The following is a 16,778-nucleotide window of genomic DNA, read 5'->3' as shown; positions in this document are numbered from 1 at the left end:
TGTGAGAGTACCGAGTGCCAATCTGGGAATAAGTCTGTGTAAACAGTGCCCTTTACAAGTGACATTTACTGAAGTTAACTTGATAATACTGTATTGGAGGAGCTTACAAGCCATCTTGGCTTAAATGCTCAGAAGAAGGAGAAGGTAAAGGTAAATAAACAATTATGTTTGCACGATATAGGTACAAATCCCCGTTTAAGTGATGACATGCCCATCAATTAACTAAATTAAGCATAGTGTCCGGTGACAGCTCATTATATTAAATATATCCGCCTATGTATTGTTGACTAATTACCGGCTAATTACCGTTATCCTACACAATAAATGTCATTTTGAGATAAAAATGATATGTTTCCAAATCAATGAATCCCATGACTAGGAATGAAAATCCAACCTGATTTATTTGGCAATGCTTAACAAGTAGTTACAAAATTAAACAAATAATTAAACTTGTATTTTTTTTTAAAGGAGTCACTTCTCCAAACTATAACGTTACACAATTCTCTTCAGAAAAAATAAGCTTTTAAAAATAAACTACATGTAAAGATAAGAAATTTGACCAAATATCATTTGTTTTCAAATATAAAGATTAATAAAAATTTGACAAAACATCAAACAGTTTAAAATATAAAGATAACTACAAATTCGACAAAATATCATTCAGTTTAATCACTAGAAATTTGACCAAATACCAATCAGTTTAAAATAGAAAAGATTATCATTAATGATATTATTGTAAGTTGAAAACACAAAATTGCTCCAAACTGAAATTATGCAGCGTCAAACTTTATATTTTTAAATCATTGTAAATAGCAAAGGGCAATAACTCCTCAACAATTTGGTGGATCATGGTGGCATTTTAAACAAAATTCCGTCTCATTTCAAATAACAATCTGACCAACTGGTTGTAAGATAATGATCACAACAGGAAAACGGACAAGCATGAACATAGTTTTGTGTTCTAATATCACAGAATATCATAATTATTATCTGTCATTCAAGATTCATTATCTTGGACAAAAAGCATTTCATTCTTTCCTAATCCAGCTTCTTCAAATGTGATTGGTTCAGGATATTCACTTGTTGGTTCACATGGTAATGTCTTTCTCGGGAAGTTAGTAACATTATGGAAATCGTCCGGACAATCTTCATGACAGAATGTGAAATAATACAGATACTGAAATATATAAAACAACAAAAATATTATACGACATTTCAGCTAAAGGAAGTGAAATAAACAACTACGGGGATATAATGGCTCTTAATGTCATGCCTGAAAACAATGGTCAAACATGGTCATAATTCTCATAATGACCAAAGTAATTTATTGTAACTATCATGTTTAAGGTGATCAAAGAAACAAGAGGGCCATGATGGCCCTGAGGTCGCTCACCTGTATATAGGCCCCACATCCCCGGGCCAATTTTTACCCAAGGGCTTTTATTTGTTTATTTGAACAGACTTGGTAGACACCCAAAAGAGGATGTTTCATGCTAAACATTTAAGTTCTAGCTCATTGGGTTTTTTTAAAAGAAGACATATGGTTAAAAACAATGAAACCCTGGGGCAGGGCCAGTTTTGACCCCTGGGCTTTTATTTGAACAAACTTTGTAGATAATTACTTAAAGATGTTTCATGCTTAATATCTAAACTCTAGCTATTCGGGTTTTTTCATAGAAGATTTTTAAGTTTTTGCTATACACATATAAGGAAAATCAATGACACCCCCCCCCCCCCGGGCGGGGCCAGTTTTGACCCCCAGGGCTTTTATTTGAACATACTTGGTAGACACCCATTAGAACATGTTTCATGCTAAATATCTTAGCTCTAGCTCTTTGAGTTCTTTAAAAGAAGATTTTTTAAGTTTTTACTATATGCATATAGGGAAAATCAATGACCCCCTGGGGCGGGGTCAATTTTGACCCCAGGACTTTTATTTGAACAAACTTGGTAGACATTCACTAGAAGATGTTTCATGCCAAATATCTAAGCTCTAGCTCTTATGGTTCTTTAAAAGGAGATTTTTTTAAGTTTTTACTATATGCATATAGGGAAAATCAATGACCCCCCGGGGTGGGGCCAATTTTGACCAGAGGGCTTTAATTTGAACAAACTTGGTAGACACTCACTAGAAGATGTTTCATGCTTAATATCTTAGCTCTAGCTCTTTGGGTTCTTTAAAAGAAGATTTTTTTTAAGTTTTTACTATATGCATATAGGGAAAATCAATGACCCCCTGGGGCGAGGCCAATTTTGACCCCAGGGCTTTTATTTGAACAAACTTGGTAGACATTCACTAGAAGATGTTTCATGCTTAATATCTAAGCTCTAGCTCTTACGGTTCTTTAAAAGAAGATTTTTTAAGTTTTTACTATATGCATATAGGGAAAATCAATGACCCCCTGGGGCGGGGCCAATTTTGACCCCCGGGCTTTTATTTGAACAAACTTGGTAGACACTCACTAGAAGATGTTTCATGCCAAATATCTTAGCTCTAGCTCTTTGGGTTCTTTAAAAGAAGATGTTTTAAGGTTTTACTATATGCATATAGGGAAAATCAATAACCCCCTGGGGCGGGGCTAATTTTGACCCCAGGGCTTTTATTTGAACAAACTTGGTAGACACTCACTAGAAGATGTTTCATGCCAAATATCTAAGCTCTAGCTCTTAGGGTTGTTTAAAAGAAGATATTTAAAGATTTTTTTTTCGGTTGCCATGGCAACCAGAGTTCTGCATGGAATTAAATTCTTTGAACAATTTTTAAAGGTGTCCAAAGGAACATTCCTGTGAAGTTTGGATGAAATTGGCTCAGTGGTTTATGAGGAGATGTCATATAAAGCAAAAGTTTACGGACGGACGCCGGACGAAAAGCGATCACAAAAGCTCACCCTGTCACTTTGTGACAGGTGAGCTAAAAAAATTGTTTACTTAACCCTAAGAAAATTTGAATATGAAAAATATTAAGGACAATAACTTCAAAAGTAAGTATAATAGAGAACATACATATACAGTACTTTAAATTCAGATCAGTTCATGTGCATATGAATATTCCAGATTTCAAAGCAAACAAATAAAATTTGATTTTTTTTATTAAATTTGAACCAAAGTTAGATAGAACTGATATCATGAAAATCTCAAATATTATTCTAGGTAATTAAATATATGAGAGATGATTTTTAGCAAAAAGTGAAAATAAATTTACTTTTAATGACCGAGACTTCAAAAACAGCCTCTCTATTCTTGTTCCATTAGGTGTTTTAGAACAACACAAACAGATTCTGCATGACCATTCTCAGGTTCTGGAGGAATTTCATTCTTTAGCTCCTCCTTGCGGTTTTCTTTCCTGAAAATACAGTACACATAAACTAGTTATAAATTAGCACTGCTACAGTACTGACTCAGATACTCCATGCATGCTGTAAACTAGCACTGCTACAGTACTGACTCAGATACTCCATGCATGCTGTAAACTAGCACTGCTACAGTACTGACTCAGATACTCCATGCATGCTGTAAACTAGCACTGCTACAGTACTGACTCAGATACTCCATGCATACTGTAAACTAGCACTGCTACAGTACTGACTCAGATACTCCATGCATGCTGTAAACTAGCACTGCTACAGTACTGACTCAGATACTCCATGCATGCTGTAAACTAGCACTGCTACAGTACTGACTCAGATACTCCATGCATGCTGTAAACTAGCACTGCTACAGTACTGACTCAGATACTCCATGCATGCTGTAAACTAGCACTGCTACAGTACTGACTCAGATACTCCATGCATGCTGTAAACTAGCACTGCTACAGTACTGACTCAGATACTCCATGCATGCTGTAAACTAGCACTGCTACAGTACTGACTCAGATACTCCATGCATACTGTAAACTAGCACTGCTACAGTACTGACTCAGATACTCAATGCATGCTGTAAACTAGCACTGCTACAGTACTGACTCAGATACTCCATGCATGTTGTAAACTAGCACTGCTACAGTACTGACTCAGATACTCAATGCATGCTGTAAACTAGCACTGCTACAGTACTGACTCAGATACTCCATGCATGCTGTAAACTAGCACTGCTACAGTACTGGATCAGCTACTCCATGCATGCTGTAAACTAGCACTGCTACAGTACTGACTCAGATACTCCATGCATGCTGTAAACTAGCACTGCTACAGTACTGACTCAGATACTCCATGCATACTGTAAACTAGCACTGCTACAGTACTGACTCAGATACTCAATGCATGCTGTAAACTAGCACTGCTACAGTACTGACTCAGATACTCCATGCATGTTGTAAACTAGCACTGCTACAGTACTGACTCAGATACTCCATGCATGCTGTAAACTAGCACTGCTACAGTACTGACTCAGATACTCCATGCATGCTGTAAACTAGCACTGCTACAGTACTGACTCAGATACTCCATACATGTTGTAAACTAGCACTGCTACAGTACTGACTCAGATACTCCATGCATGCTGTAAACTAGCACTGCTACAGTACTGACTCAGATACTCCATGCATGCTGTAAACTAGCACTGCTACAGTACTGACTCAGATACTCCATGCATGTTGTAAACTAGCACTGCTACAGTACTGACTCAGATACTCAATGCATGCTGTAAACTAGCACTGCTACAGTACTGACTCAGATACTCCATGCATGCTGTAAACTAGCACTGCCACAGTACTGGATCAGATACTCCATGCATGCTGTAAACTAGCACTGCTACAGTACTGACTCAGATACTCCATGCATGCTGTAAACTAGCACTGCTACAGTACTGACTCAGATACTCCATGCATACTGTAAACTAGCACTGCTACAGTACTGACTCAGATATACTCAATGCATGCTGTAAACTAGCACTGCTACAGTACTGACTCAGATACTCCATGCATGTTGTAAACTAGCACTGCTACAGTACTGACTCAGATACTCCATGCATGCTGTAAACTAGCACTGCTACAGTACTGACTCAGATACTCCATGCATGCTGTAAACTAGCACTGCTACTATCCCTGACTCAGATACTCCATGCATGCTGTAAACTAGCACTGCTACAGTACTGACTCAGATACTCCATGCATGCTGAGGGTCTTTAATTTCTTTATCTCAGGCAACAGATGTGCTTATTAAAACAACTGATTTGGCTATGGGTCTAGGGGTATATTTTAATCTACATGCTGAAATAAACAGATTTTGACAACATTTTAACCAATCTGTTATTCAATCAAAACCCTGCATGCCACTAAGCACGAAGGGTATTATCAATGTTCATGTTTATTAGTCACATGATAATATGTTATGCTCGGCACAAAAATTAAGTATGAAAAAAAAGTTAAAAAAAACAACAAACAACTATAGAGTGCAAAAATAGAAATAAAGTTCTTAAGCAATGCTTTTTTCCTCTATATGATGTATAAAGATGTATCAATCTAAGAAATTTCAGGTTGAGATATCCAATGCTTTTTGAGTTTTACTCGGGTGCTATTTCATTTCTTGGTTTGCTAATACCCACTATTAACCTGAGAGACATATGTTATTTTTATAGTATTTGAAAAGTCAGTAAAACAATACCTGTAACATTTGTTTATGTGCTTCAATTTTCTGTCTTTGTTTAGCTTCCTCTGCTTCAATAAGTTCTCTTCCCTCTCTTTTCTTTCTTTCCTACAGTAAATATTATATCACATCTCTGCATGAACACCAATACTATTTTCTATAAGGAATAAATCAAAGTTAACAACAATTTTTATTACAGGCTCATTATGCCCCAGAAATGCTTTCATTTTTATTTCTGAAAATCTTACTTTTGGTATTATTTTATAGTTTTAAGTTACACATTGGGCAATTACCTGAACTGTCTTCTTCTTCTGTTGCTTTTTGGCAATTAGCACATTTATAGTAATTTAGTACTTTGTATGGAAGTCACATTTTGCTAATGTTAAAAAACTTATGTTTGACCTTTCTAAAGAAGTAAATTTTTATTTATTTCGGAGGCATAATGGGCTTTAACTAAAACAAGAGCTGTCTGTAGGAAAGTACAACAGTTTGACTGTATTCATTTACAATCTGACAAACCAGTTGGAAGATGTTGACACAGATTTAACATCACCATGCCAGTTCCATCTGTGAGGTATAATTACACTGAATGAGGAATAAAAGATTGTTGATTAAATATGGGTCCCAAGCTTCACAAGAATGTTTTTATGTATAAAGAATAGAATGACATTGTAAAGGCACAGAATTCCTCAGAAATTAATAATTTTTTAATTCTATTGAAATTGGAAATAAGTGTTTTATAATGTTGTAATAGTTGATTAAGAACATGTAAGATGTAAAACTTTAACGTAAATTTTAATTCGAAAAAGGGGCATAATTATGTCAAAATGCTTGATACAGTTACCTCCTCCTGTCTACAGGTTGGGGCCATGATGGGGAACAAGTTATATGGCAATGGACTTTGAAAATATTTTAACTATTACAAAAACTTGAACGTAAATTCTAAGTCGAAAAAGGGGCATAATTCTGTCAAAATGCTTCATACAGTCTACCGGATGGGGTCATGATGGTGAACAAATGTGCAAAGTTTCAAAGCCATATGTCAATGGACTTTGAAAATATTTGAGGTATTACAAAAACTTTATCATAAGTGGTTACGCCGACGCCCGGGAAACTACAATAGCTATACTTATTCTTATCGAATAGTCAAGCTTAAAATGCCTTAACGTTTATTCTAACACGACCCGCATTTTTCCCTATTGAACATAAAAGAACTTAATTAAAGTGTGTATTATTATGCTATAAAATCACTGTTTGACGTTCTATATTTAGATATGTGACGTAACCACTAAAATGTGACGCGCTGACAATAAGTACGGAAACAAATCAGGCTCAGTTTCACTATTTATCGTGGACAGCAGTATTTATTTGTTGATGTGTTAGAATCGAAATAATATATCCAAATCGGTGATTTTATTGCTTGATTAACATCACTGTTTGTCGTTCGGATGCGCATCATTATATCACTCGGGTTACGCCCTCGTGATATAATTCCCCGCATCCGAACTCCAAACAGTGATGTTATTGAGCAATAAAATCACAGTTTGGGATATATTATTTCTTAAATAAATTAATTCTTTTCAATACGTCATATTGTTAGGTAAATCATGTCCCCCACATTTTTCAGTAGAGTGGAAAATAAGCCCCCTATTATTTTGAAATTCTAGATGCAACACTGCAAATATCGGAATTATTTTATCTTGCAAAATTATATTGCAATAAGTTTTCATATATATCACAATATATTGAAGCTATAAACTTTTAATAATATTCTGTTAAAGATTCGATGGTATTTCACCCTGTATTAGCTTGACTTAAAAATTAATGGCATTTATATTATGTTGTTTTACAATGTTTTTTTAACAATCTTTATTACCACTATCGGATGACAAATATCAGCGATACATAGAGGATATCTGTTTGTTTGTTGTGTAAGATGAGAATACTGTTTTTAAAGCCCACTCGATGAAATAAAATTACATCTTACACAACAAACAGACAAATTTTCTTTTTATTTTATCCTTAAAAACAAGTTAAAACGAAATTTCCATAATTTTAACGTTAATATTAAAATTTGTTTCCCCTACTGAGAGCCCCATTTAGACGGAATTTCACATTAAAAACAAGAAGTCTTGAGCTGAAAAATAAGTCCGCCAATCAAGGTTAAATGACGGTGATATTATTTATTTTGTTAAAAAAATATGAGTGATCGCTTGTTTTAATAATAAAAACAAACAATTCTTGTAGGAGAAAAAGTCCAACCATCCATCCGTATTTCTGTTACTTACTGCGAATTTATATTAGACCTGGCTTTGTAAAATGTAAGCGGCAGCCATTTTTTAAAGTTGTGTTATTTCATGGGATGAAAATAATTGTGTAAGATTCAGAGGGATATAATTTGGATTTGTTAGTCATACACCTTTTTAAAAGAAAGAAAACTTATTTGAGGATTGTAACAGACAAAAAAGTGTTGACAGAAGTGAAAACATTCAGAAAAAGGAGCTAGGAAAATGGAAAACTTGGAAGCTTAGCGGAACGCTTGGTTGTTTTACTTATTTTACGAGTGATGGGCTGTCGATGCTTTTCAATTTTTCATAAAGCATACGGCAGTTATTGCTCGTAGGATACTTTAATATGCCCAAATGTCATCAAGAGCAGTTTTGCATTTGGGAAGGAATGTATTTTTCAGACTGTAAAAACGAAACAAAAAAAAATTAGAGACGAAATTTTGGTGATTGGAATTTGAAATGAATAGAAGTAAGTTTCTCTCTTTATTACTTTTGACATGTAAGTTATTTATCTATTTCAGCTTTTGCTATTTCTTTTAACAGCCTGACATTGTCAGAATTGTCAGTAAAAATAAAATTGAGGTACCACATGGGGAAAATCATAAACAAGTAGTTTCGTCATTTGAAAAAAGTTGGAAATTATATTTTGATAATTTTTTCACTGTGAAATTTCAAATATAATTTTCACGTAAAAATCAGTAATTCACTGAAAAACATAAAATAAAACCAATATATCGAATAAATTACTTCTTATTTCTTGTATATAAAATACTTTTTCATTACTTGTTTAATGATTTTAGTAAAAATATATGTTCTGTTCATGGCAAAAATATGTGGGTCTTGTCGTTTGTAAATGACATTTGCATTTTTTTTTCTGACCAGACCACTTTTTGTCATCAACTCTATGAAATGTGTCCATTACGTAATAACAGATTAGTGTAAGACATAGCCACCTGCTTTTGTATATGTTTTTAGTGAATTTTCATAATTTATAGGACGTTTAAATAATTAATCAAAACAAGCAATTATCATAGTATTTCAAGCAATCCATAAGTCCCCTACCGGTTAAAACCCCAAGCAACATTCTGATTTCCAATTTTACCCCAGTGAATGAATGACATGAATGAACCCTTAAAAATCTTTTTAAGAGTTCAATTTTGTCTATTTCACAGTAATGGTGTTAAGTTTCCCTGCCTAGTAAGGCAATTATGTTTATACAACCTTGTCATATTATTTACAATGTGGGAATTTTTAAAAAGTAAAACCCTATAAGGAATTGAAAAGAAGTTGGAAGTAAAAAAATACCAAAATTTCTTCGAAAAAAAAATCTAAGTTCAAAGGGGGATCATAATTCTGGGAAATAGTCTTGCTAGAGTATTTAACCTTCTCAAAAAATGTTGAGTGATAATAAAAAACATATATATGAAAGTTTGAAGTAAGATACAAATTAGGAAATAAAGAAGTTATTAAAAAAAGACAACTTTTTTTTTCCATAAAAATTCTAAAAAGTTTCAAGGGAGGTAATACTGATAAATTTTTTTGTGCTAAGAGTTTGTAAACCCTTTGTTACATATGATGTGGTTTGATGAAACCCAGGTAAAACTTATATCTAAAGTTTGAAGTAAACACCTTTAAGAAATAAAGAAACTTATAGTGAAAAAAAGCTGAAAAAATTAAATCAGAAATCTTGAAATCCAGGCCTATTTGTTGCCATAGCAACCAGGAATTTTTCAACATAGGAACAAAAGAAAAAGAACGTGCATAATCTCCATACTGCCATCTATCCATATATAAAGTTTCAAATAAAAATATTTTCAGCACTTTTTGCGTTATCGCAGGATCCAGTTTTGTGGACGGACGGGACTGACGGACTGACAGACAGAACAGACACGACCGCACGAGGGTAACCTAAAAGTCCCCTCTGGTTAAACTGGTAGGGGACTAATAAACAATTTTTTCAATGTGGGGGGGTTAAAAAAAATCGTTTTGTGTCGTTTTCATTATATGCATATGAAGAAAATCAATGATCCCAAGAGCGGACCAATTTTGACCCCAGGGCCGGACGGACACCTTTTTACTCGGTATATTATTGAACTTTAAGTAAATTTTTAGATACTAGACTTTGCTAGTGATGTAGATTTGGGTAAACTATCATTTTTAGTTTTTTAGCATATGATTCGTTTTTATAAACATATACAGTCTACTCACTTAACAATGAGAACAGTTTTAACAAGGACAAGGTACCGCTTACAACGTACATTCTACTGTGTCCCGTCCTTTTTTCATCTATTTTCCTGTCATTTTTTATCGTTTATAATGAGATCGTTTCGGTTTTAGTGAGATATCGGTTACAACGTACATAATTTCTCTGTCCAATGCATATTTTTCAGAATTTTAAGGAGGTCACTTCATTTGCACTTCATTTGCACTTCGTCTGCATCAGTTAGTCACCTTGAGAAAAACCATGATGACCAATACTAAAGGTCAATTAAGGAAGAAATTATTGATGTGGGACGAGATAATGGGTCAAGCAATTAGAAATCAAATGTGTCAGCCTTGTTTTGTCTGCGCTCCGGCTAAATTGTCACAAGAAAGGAAGCGGTTAATGTCTTGCGGTGTTCGTGAGAAATGCAACGTTTTGGAAACAAATTTTAAAATGTACATATTAATGAAAAAACACACGCGGTTAGACGTAGGTTGTGTTTTCATGTTTTGTTGAAATTCGATGATAGCTAGATATATTTATATACATGCATATTTAAATAAAACAAAAACTTCTGACTGCAAAGAGTTACCTCCCATTATATACTTTTCAAAAAGGATGCACACAAAAGTAGAAATTAATGATGCTGGACAGTGTCGGATTTCCCCAATTTGTTCTGTCCCGGTTATAATGAGACTCGGTTATAACAAGGAATCATCCGAAGTCCCAACAATCTCGTTGTATCTGGAGTGGCACTGTACATACATTAATGCAGTTTATTAATTTATAATAAATTTGTTTAATGAAATTATTAATAACGCATCGAGTTGGACATTATGCAGGTGATAATTGACCAATTACAGAGATATAATTACAAGTCATTGTTTCTTAAATATGACAGACAGCAGATATAAATAATAAGAGGGTAAAACTTCATTTAACAAGTTAAACAACACATTAAGAAAAGGGCTGTTATTCACATCTGACATACAAAACAATAGCATAAAATGATGATGAGTGACATTACAAAATTGCGCACCTATCCAGAATTTATTTTTTTTTGGTGGAAAGTGTCTTGATGGAATATTTTATCTTTTTTGACGTTGACTTCCTTCAATTTTAATTCCTTTGACAAGTTAGTTTACATCATAAACTTTAGATGCTGTCTGTTTAGCAAATTGATATACATTGTACATAAACTATTTTGGTTGTCCTTTAGTTAGTAAGGAATTAACTAATATAAATAATCATTTTTCCTTTATACAACTTAAATGTTATGAATGGATTATATAAAAAAAATATTACAATTAAAGTAATTTTGTCAAGTTTATTAACTTCAGTGCAGAAGGAAAATATGTTTTACTTATAAGATTTTTTCAATCCATTCCCACTATCTTACGCTACCTATTTTATACTTATAATTGCAAGGGTACTGTAAATGTTAATACTCTAAGTATACATTGTATACATGTACTAGTATAAAATTATATTAATTTATTTTTTTAAATTTTTTTTTGTTTTTGATAATATTGATATCAAAAGATAAAAAAATAAATAAATGAAATAGCAGTATTAAATTTGAAATTAATCACAGTCCGCCTCATCTCGAGTCATGGTCCGCCATTTCCAAACATATGGTCCGTCCTGGTATGGTTTGCCCTGTCTCACGGTCCCCCCTGTCCTACGACCATTGTTATATCTTGTTCAATACTGTCTGGTGCCATATAAGATGTTTGCTTGGGACATTACAGATTGTTACCTTCTGATGCCACATAAGGCAATATAGTTAATAAATCATATGAGCTATAATAGATTACATTTCACACATATTTTTATTACTTTTTGTGAATAATTGTATTTATCAATCATATGTAGGCCTACAGAATGCAAATTTAAATTATCTGTAAATAAATTTGTACTGCTTTCAGAGAGATGTATGTAGATCAAACCCATCAAGTAAGCCAACACCATGTCTACAAGGTCATACCTCTAGAACCTCTGACACCTGTATAGCTGAGGACAAATCTAAAAGTTTGTATTCATATTAAATGTATTCGAACTTAAGATTATTTGAATAACTGGAGGAATTTTATCCTTTGCAAGTCTATGTTTGCAGCAGTGCTGGACTTGGTTAGGGTTGTGTATGCAATTTTAAATTCCATATTTTAAGTGACATAATCATTTTTAGCTTGATTTAAAACCCAGGGAACAGTGTCTCTGTTTCATTCAGATATGAAATCAAAAGTTGCTTATTTTAATGTAAATATTTATTATTTACTTACTATTGAAGTATTATAGCATTTATCTCCCATGTGTTGCAGGTGGACAGAGGGATAGTATGAATGCTTCAGTGAAATTAAGGAGCTCAGGTTCTAACAAGGTACATGTATACACATGTTTATATATGTAATGGATTTTTCAGATTTGATACTAAATTAATATTATACATATTGTCATGTCTATCAATGAATATTACTTGATAGGATTCCATAATTGTTTTTAAATAACAATACAGTCAGAAATATTTTTAAAAAATCATTGGAAACATGAAGAAGTCCACATTTTCATGACTTTAATATAATATTCAATTTGAACAATGGAATTCTTCACAAGTCTCTACTGTTGGGATGGCTAAATGCTTTTTTGTGCAGAAGACCTCCTGGCCTTTAATATTTACTTTGGTGCCATGTATTGCATTATTATATGTGACATTAACTTATATTAAAATCCTGTTTACATTTACTAGTATACCTGGTAAACTTCGTAGCAGGGCAAGTATTTACTGCCGTCGTGATAAGACTGAATTATTGTTGGAAGCAGCATCAAACCCTATACCCATAATAAATTGTTTAAACAATATTTTTCTCTTCCATTCAAGCGTAGTAGAGCAGTGCAACACAGAGGTACTCCAATGTGCAATTTTACAAGTTTTTCCAGACAGTGATTACAGCGAGGCTTGAAGATTACTGTACACAATTTCTTAACAAATCCAAAAACAAAGCCATGTAACATTCAACTAAGTATGTATTTTTCATTAACTTCGTACATATAGCACAAACTCTGCACGTTTCTGAAAACTTATTTTAAAGGTTGAATTATATCTTACCGACCAAATTTAGAATGTCAGAACTTAGAAACATTATTAGATGTCATGTGTAGTCAATTTAGTCAGTCATCCTGCCACCTCAGTGATGTCCCTATTCAGTGACAATAAATTTTGAGACATATTTTACTTAAAAGACCAAACTAAATAGCATTTCACAAATTTATTATTTCAACAGAACCTTCCCTGAAAATGCTTTCCTAAAACGTCTCAAGGGAATTGTCAGACTTTTCTACTTATAAGTAAACTTTTGTCATTTTTTACAGGTGATTCAAAGAAAACCAAACTACAAACAAGAAAGGGTCGATTGAATGGAGTGACATTTTTACCCTGAAGGGTCCTATTAAGATAAAGAGAATCTAGTCGTTTGTGCCACGGCACAAAATTATCAGACACATAAGTAACATTCAAGTAGTTATGCATTTACATGGAGGATATGACATTATTGTATTTTCATATTGAATTTATCATATAAGTTGCCAGTTGATCGAACCACACACTTAATTGCCAACATGGTTGGAAGGGTCTTATTGTCCAAGCTGCAAAGAGTGTATACCCTTATAAACTAGCTGGCACAGTTGTGTGTCAGTTGATATCAGTCTGTGCTGGTTGCAAATTAAATCCAATACTTTCATAGAATTATATGTTTTTATTTTATGTTTATAGCATCAATAAATTGATAATCTGAAAACATATTGCAAGTCAGGTTTTCAAGTAAAATCCTAATTAACTTTTAGAACATTTTGCATAAAGTAAGGTGATATCTCTAAGTTGTCAAAGAAAAGCTTTTGCAGCTCTTTATAATTAAACATGGCATGGCACTTGTATCTATAGCTTTGTTCACCATCCAAGTTATACATGTACTCAAATTTTGTGACGTTTTTTAATATATTTTTCCCCATATTCCTAGTACAGTAATTTGTTACATTTCTCTTTCCTCTATCATTCTTAGTTTTTGTATTTAATATTTTCCAAGTGATTAATAAAAACAATAAAATTTCACAATTATTTATAATTTTTTATTTACTTGTGTATTTCATGCAATGAGGCTAAAAATGTAAAAAAAGTAATTTTTGAAGAAATTTTTTTTTTAAGTTAGACCAGTGTTGCTTCAGCCATCAATATGTTAACTTGTCATGTAGTATGTACACAAACATACTGGGAGAAGAAACAGATGTTTGGCTTAATGAAAGTACAAAATGTTTTTGCTTATCGTTTTCCAATGAGAAGTTACAATGCACAAGGTTAAATTACTTTTTTGGATGATGTTCTTTTCTGTGGAAAGACCAGGTGTTGCTTCACAATTGTTTTTTTTCCTCATTAATATCATTAAATGTAATTTCAATTTTTGGCTTTTCGCTTGATATATTGATGTCCTGTGTGAGCATCTATTAGCAATACATGTATCAATGAGTGTCATGAGTTACTTTTTGAGACCATAAAGTACAAAATAAAACTATATTACAGCTGTTAATTGTTTTGTCTTTTCTTTCCTGTGCTCAAGGTTTGGTACTGCTATGACTTACTCTTTCAGGGAGTGAACTTAGATATACAATTGTTATTACTGGTGTAGAGGGAATGTCCACTTTTATGTTGACACTAAGAAATTAAAATTGTCTTGGTCTGTAGTAGCAATGTAGTTTTGAAAAAGTTCTTGCAATTTTAGATGAACATGATTTGCTCCTACCAGTACTTTTATGGAGATGACCTTATATATCTTAAACAATTAAATATTTAAAAAAAATGTTACTTATGAAAATGGTAAATTTTTAGATTCATACAAAACAAAGTCAAGCAAAATGTGTATGAGAACATCATACAGATAGAATAAAGTCAAATTGGTAAAGACACATCATATCCAGTGAAATCTGAAACCTGTAAAGACAGATCATACTGATTGAAATCTGTATAGACAGATCATAATGAATGAAGTCTGGTTAAATTTGTATAAACAGATCATAATAAAGTCTAGTGAAATCTGTATAGACAGATCATAACAAATGAAGTCTGGTGAAATCTGTATTGACAGATCATACCGAATGAAGTATGGTGAAATCTGTATAGACAGATCATACCGAATGAAATCTAGTGAAATCTGTATAGACAGTTCATAATAAATAAAGTGTAGTGAAATCTGTATAGACAGATTATAATGAATGCAATGTAGTGAAATCTGTATAGACAGATTATACCGAATGAAGTATGGTAAAATCTGTATAGACAGATCATACCGAATGAAATCTAGTGAAATCTGTATAGACAGTTCATAATAAATAAAGTGTAGTGAAATCTGTATAGACAGATCATACCGAATGAAGTCTAGTGAAATCTGTATAGACAGTTCATAATAAATAAAGTGTAGTGAAATCTGTATAGACAGATCATACCGAATGAAGTATGGTGAAATCTGTATAGACAGATCATACCGAATGAAATCTAGTGAAATCTGTATAGACAGTTAATCATAATAAATAAAGTGTAGTGAAATCTGTATAGACAGATAATAATGGATGAAGTCTTTGAGTGAAATCTAAATAGACAGTTCATAATGAATGCAATCTAGTGAAATCTGTATAGACAGATAATCATACCGAATGAAATCTAGTGAAATCTGTATAGACAGTTCATAATAAATAAAGTGTAGTGAAATCTGCAAAGACAGATTATAATGAATGAAGTCTAGTGAAATCTGTATAGACAGTTCATAATGAATGCAATCTAGTGAAATTTGTTTAGACAGATCATACCAAATGAAATATGGTGAAATCTGTATAGACAGTTCATAATAATGCAATCTAGTGTAGAAATCTGTATAGACAGATTATACGAATGAAGTCTAGTGAACATCTGTATAGAAGATCATACCGAATGAAATCTAGTGAAATCTGTATAGACAGATTCATAATAAATAAAGTGTAGTGAAATCTGCATATAGACAGATTATAATGAATGAAGTCTAGTGAAATCTGCATAGACAGATTATAATGAATGAAGTCTAGTGAAATCTGTATAGACAGTTCATAATGAATGCAATCTAGTGAAATCTGTTTAGACAGATCATACCAAATGAAATCTATTGAAATCTGTATAGAAAGTTCATAATAAATAAAGTGTAGTTGAAATCTGTATAGACAGATTATAATGAATGAAGTCTAGTGAAATCTGTATGAAATCTAGTGAAATCTGCATAGACAGTTCATCATAAATAAAGTGTAGTGAAATCTGTATAGACAGATCATAATGAATGAAGTCTGGTGAAATCTGTATAGACAGTTCATAATGAATGAAGTCTAGAGAAATTTGTATAGACAGATCATACCGAATGAAGTATGGTGAATCTGTAGACAGTTCATAATGAATGCAATCTAGTGAAATAATAGACAGATCATACCGAATGAAAGTGGTGACATCTGTAAAGACAGATGATACCGAATGAAATCTAGTGAAAACTGTATAGACAGATTTAAACAAATAAAGTGTATGAAATCAGACAGATCATAATGAATGAAATCTAGTGAAATCTGAAACAGATTTAAATAAATAAAGTATGTGAAATCTGTATAGACAGATCATAATGAATGAAGTCTAGTGAAATCTGTATT

At 32.7% G+C, this 16,778-nt stretch overlaps 2 long non-coding RNA genes across 4 annotated transcripts; one reads left to right on the top strand and one right to left on the bottom strand.

Annotated features, from left to right (window-relative positions):
* Window positions 1-789: 789 nt before the first annotated feature.
* LOC132712878 (uncharacterized) lies at window positions 790-6,791 on the bottom strand. The gene is made up of 3 exons (XR_009623371.1): window positions 5,601-6,791; window positions 3,203-3,343; window positions 790-1,177 (listed from the first exon to the last, which is right to left on the bottom strand). It is a non-coding gene; the product is annotated as an uncharacterized LOC132712878 (long non-coding RNA).
* A 3,203-nt stretch (window positions 6,792-9,994) lies between these two features.
* LOC132712877 (uncharacterized) lies at window positions 9,995-14,645 on the top strand. 3 transcript variants are annotated; one of them, XR_009623370.1, is made up of 5 exons: window positions 9,995-10,013; window positions 12,002-12,104; window positions 12,395-12,453; window positions 12,952-13,093; window positions 13,443-14,645. It is a non-coding gene; the product is annotated as an uncharacterized LOC132712877 (long non-coding RNA). The 3 variants fall into 3 exon arrangements; XR_009623369.1 differs by lacking the exon at window positions 9,995-10,013 and adding an exon at window positions 10,433-10,528; XR_009623368.1 differs by lacking the exon at window positions 9,995-10,013 and having other exon boundaries at window positions 11,425-12,104.
* Window positions 14,646-16,778: the final 2,133 nt, after the last annotated feature.

The sequence above is a fragment of the Ruditapes philippinarum genome, unplaced genomic scaffold, assembly GCF_026571515.1.
Source record: "Ruditapes philippinarum isolate M1 unplaced genomic scaffold, ASM2657151v2 ctg11474_1_1_1_1, whole genome shotgun sequence".
In the NCBI taxonomy this organism is placed as follows: Eukaryota; Metazoa; Mollusca; class Bivalvia; order Venerida; family Veneridae; genus Ruditapes; species Ruditapes philippinarum.
The sequence above is the reverse complement of the archived record's forward strand: the minus strand, read 5'-3'. Positions and strand labels throughout refer to the sequence as shown.